Source organism: Pteropus vampyrus, unplaced genomic scaffold, assembly GCF_000151845.1.
Source record: "Pteropus vampyrus isolate Shadow unplaced genomic scaffold, Pvam_2.0 Scaffold503, whole genome shotgun sequence".
NCBI classification, from domain to species: Eukaryota; Metazoa; Chordata; class Mammalia; order Chiroptera; family Pteropodidae; genus Pteropus; species Pteropus vampyrus.
In genome coordinates, this window is record NW_011889284.1 from 27876 (window position 1) to 32570 (window position 4695).

A 4695-nucleotide genomic window follows, 5' to 3' on the forward strand; every position below is an offset into this window, starting at 1 on the left:
TATATATATAGAGAGAGAGAGAGAGAGAGAGAGAGAGAGAGAGAGAGATATGAAAGGATGTCAGGGGAACTAAGGAATGCTTGAACACTGGGACTAGGAGAGGGAGATGAGGCTGGAAGGTAATCTCAGCTGCCCCATCCCTGCTGAAGTGCAGGCTTAGGCTCAAGGATTTATCCATCTTTGTCCTTCAGGGCAAAAAATTGGAAGAGTTTGGTAAAGTTGCCATGGCAGGTAAGAAACCCCGAATGTGTGGTTTCCGTTGGTCTCCAGTTGTCCCTTGCAGGGTGCCTCCTTGCCCTAAATGACCTTAAAATAGTAGGAGCAGAAGACAGACACCAGGAAAGCTCTATAATGACCCTGCAAATAGCTCCCCACCTGATTTCTTATCCCAATTTGTGGTGGAAAAGTGGACAACGATGTTGATCTGGATTTGTTCTGAGGATTGCAGGGATTTAGTTACTGCTTAATGCTTATCATGAGATTGGATTATGGGTTCTATCTCCCTCTCTTGAGAAAAAACTTTCCTCAAGTGGGATTGCCTAGTAGGAGATGGCTCTCCCACATCAGCCCCTTAGTTGTTAAAGTTATATAACATGAGTAATGCCCACTTTCCTAATGTGAGGAGAGGGGGTTCAAAGACCAAAGGGCTTATCATGTAACTATGCAAGAGGGGATGAAGGGAAAGATGAGGGAGAGGAAAAAAGGGAAAAGGGGAGGAGAAAGAATTGTGAAGATGGATGAAAGGATAAAAGAAGGAGGAGAAGGGGAAATAATTTGGAGAAAGAGGAAGGAAGAGAGTGGAGATACAGCTGACAGGAGCAAGAGGGGGCATGAACGACACAGACAGACTCCAGTGTCCAGGGACAGGACAGCAAAAGTATGCCAGGTGGAGCAAATTGCTTCCCTTGAGCTTCCCAGGAACCTAGATTAGACTGGAAGTCCAGCCTGGTTCTGCAGCTGTTCATAATAACATCCTCTACCCAGAACTTCAGGCAGAAAAACCCAATGGGCCAGGCCTATGGATGTGAGGAGCAGCTGCCCTAACAAAGAAAGTAAGGTCAGATCTAGTCCAGTCTACATGTGTGGGATGGGGAGAGTGGGTGCCTTCTTGGGAGATGTTTCCACCTATTTGCTTGCAGGCAGTGACAGGAAGAGAAAGCCACATGTGTGGGTATTCAATGGAGAGTAGATACTAGATTGACTGATGGTAAGGAGCAGGCAGAGGAAGAAGAGAGGCAGAAAGTGAGGAGTAAGTGGAAAAGAAAGAATACTGGATCTTTAAAAAATTTTTAACCTCCTAATTATTCTCTTTTTTTTCCTACCAAGAGAGAAAACAAGCATAGGATACAAGCTGGGTATGTGCCCCAGTGTCCTTGTCTGTAGTTAGGTATAATGAGACTGTCAACCTCATAGGGTGGTCAAGATAATTATTGGCTTATGTAAAATGCTTAAGTCAATTACTGATATATAATAAGTACCAAATAGATGTTAACTTGTATGTTGTTGTACTTGGTCTTTCTCTAGGATCAGTTAGGAAATCTTTCTTCATGTTTAACTATACCTTCTTTTCTGGAATACAGAGGGGGAACGCCATGGTAAAGAAAGTGATAAGCTCTAAGGAACAGGGTGCCCATCAGGGGCTATCAAGAATGTTTTCCTGGATACCTGAAAAAGCTGGACCCTGGACCTACATCAGTGCCTCCCTGTCCAGACCGGAGCCTCAGTGCTGCGCTCCAGTCAGTGCTGGTGCCCAAGCCCCATTCCAGCCTTTTTGGGTGTGACATGTGGGTCATTTCTCCAAGGCTGCTTTTCTAACCCCAATCCCTTCCTTCTTTTATACATACCCTTCTGTTCCTTCCTTGTCCTCTTCCTTCTTCTCAGGAATCTAGTTGAGAGGAAAGGAATTCCCTCACTACTTAGAGAGGTGGGATTGACCCACCCTGCTCAGGCATAACGGATTGTTCCAGTCTAGAGGTCAAGGAAGCATGTGGGGGCTGGCACGGGAGGGGTGAGGGGTGGCAGGGCAGCCCCCATGTCCTCCCATTCCCCCCAGCTCCTGTCTAATCACTGTCACCATTCAATCATAGCAGATGGGCTGCAGCTGTGAGCGCCAGCCCGGCACACAGGCTGGTCCGTGCCACTTGGGAGAGAAGGAAGAGAAAGGGAGGGAGGGAGGGAGAGAAGGAGGAGGGATGAAAGGAGGAGGGAGAGAGGAAAGGGAAGAAGAGGAGGAGGAGGAAAAGGAAGAGAGTGGAGGAAGAGAGAGATGGTTTAAAGGGAAAGGAGACTTGGTACCTTTTATGCTTCTCTCTTCCCAACAGGAGAGCAGAGGCCAGGGCTGGGCTCACAAGCTGGGCAGTGCCAGGCGAGATGGGCATATGCCCTTGATTACTACCAGGACCGCAGGCCAAGCCTCCACAGCCGCCACGGCCTCATAAATCAGTTTTTAAGTAGCAACCACATGGACATTTCCCAGCTGAGAGATCTGGCCTCTGTCGGCCCAGCTAGGGCAGCCCGGGTGGTGGGGCAGGTGCCAGGCCAGGGCATGGAAAAGAGAGAGGTGGTCATCAAGGCTTGGTGGGAAGTGGGGCTAGGGCTTGTTCAGGCCAAACCTTGGGGCAAGGGCTACTGCCAATAGGAAGTATGTAAGAAGGTGACAAGTGGCTGGCAGTAAGTCCAGAGCTCCCTGTTGGGACTCTTAGACCTTGTCCTGGGTTCCCCTGGGAAAATATGCTTACAGATGAGGGAGGATACTGTTACTACTGGAACCCCTTCCCTCCATATCCCCCTCCCATTAAGAACAGGGTCTGCCTGAGTGTGAGGGCATTGTGCGGGCCTGTGTACTTGGGTTTCAGAATGTGCTCGCAGCTCCTGGTGGGTAGAAAGGTAGCTCCCCAATACATTGCCCAGGCCCAGGACAGACCGAGCATCCAGTAAATAGCTTGAACTAATAAGTGATTGAGTATGAAGGGGGACAGTTACCTGTGTTCACAGGAATGGGAGGATCTGAGTGTGTATGATTTCGGGGTCTGCTTGTAAGTGTATATGGGGGGGTTCTGTGCTTGCTCTGGGCAGATTCGGTCTGACAGACACCTCTCCATACCCTCCTTTTTCATAGTCTCTGCCATACACAGCCCTCCTCTGTGTCCTGATTCTCCCCTTCTGAGGACTCACCAGTAGGACAGCGGCTCCTGAATTCCACCCCGCAAGCCCGACCTCATGCTTGGCGCCCCCCCCCCCCTGCTCCGCAGGCCTGCGTTGCTGGCTGGGGGTAAGGGAATGGGGAGGAGAGGCGTGCGGGAGTCCCGCCCCTGGAACTGCGGGCAGAGCGGGCAGGGCGGGGGGCGCCCAGCCTGCTTGCGCCCAGTGTCTCCTCCTCGGGTGAACAGATGTCTCGGAATTTTAGATGTGCTCTCCGCCCCTCCTCGCAATAGCCCCCACCCTCAGCTGGCACTGAGTGTGGGGTGGCGCCCTACCCCACCCCCATCTTGGAGAGCGGAACCCGCTGATGGATTAAGGAGCAGCGCCTGGGCCAAGAGGTGGGGGAGCCCCGCAGGGTCGCGGCAGGGGGCTGGGCCGAATCCTGGAGGCTCTTGATGCCGAGAGAACCGGGTCGGCGCTGCCCCGGCCTCTTGCCTTCTTCTCCCATTCCTTCCCTTCTTCCGCATCTTCTAAGCTCTGTCTCTCTCTCTCGTCTCTGTGCGGTCCGTGATCTCCGGTCTCTGTCTCTTGGGCTCTGCCCCACCCCACAAACATCCCGCCAACAGCGTCTATGCAAACCCTCAACACACACTTTGCCACAGAAACTCCTTCTGGCAACTTCGGTGGAATTCTTCCCTCCAGAGACCCCTTTCCCTGCATTCCATGAGCCACCCCACCCCCAAATGGCCGCCTGCCTGCCCCTCTGTAGAAACCCGGAGTTAATCCGGAAACCAAGCGGGGAGGGCAAGAGGGGAGCAGGGATCGAGATTAGGGAGAGCGAGGATTCCAGCGAGGGCGAGGATTCCAGGTCGGCCGGCCTGAGAGACACCCAAATTTTCTAATCACGGCTAATTAATGAACAATCCAATTCCGCGGGTCCCCAACTCAGGGAAGGGGGCTGAGGGCAGGAGTGGGACTTGGCAGGGCTTGGCAGCAGGGGTGGTGCCAGGCGCCCTCCCCCACCCCACCCCCACCCGCCAGCATTCCGAGGTAACAGGCATTTGTTACCCAGCGCGTGCCAGGAGCGATTGGCAGGTTCGAGTAGGCACAGTCATTCTGCACACAGATGTCCCTGCGTTCACTCTTCTGATATGAATTCTGTCAGCTCCGAATCTGAGGGAGATGAGCAGACAGTCACACAGACAGAGTTACAGACAGACACAGACACAGACACAGATAGAGCAGTTGTCTGGAGGATACAAAACTCCACAGATATTTTTCTTCTCTGTAAAAAAAAAATTTAATGAAGAAAAATTTAATGAAAGAAAAATAAGGAAGGCTGCCACTAATTTGGAGGAGACATGTCTGAATCCCTGGGAGTGGCTCTCACTCCTTCCAGCCTCCCCTTGTTGCCTGCCCAGACTTTCACAGTCTCCCCCAAGGCCCCACTTCAAATTTGAGTGGTTGCAACCAGAACCATCAAAGTAGGGAGGTCTGCTCCCTCACACAGGACCCGGAATCCCTGAATCTCTGCAAGTTCTAGGATACCAAGGC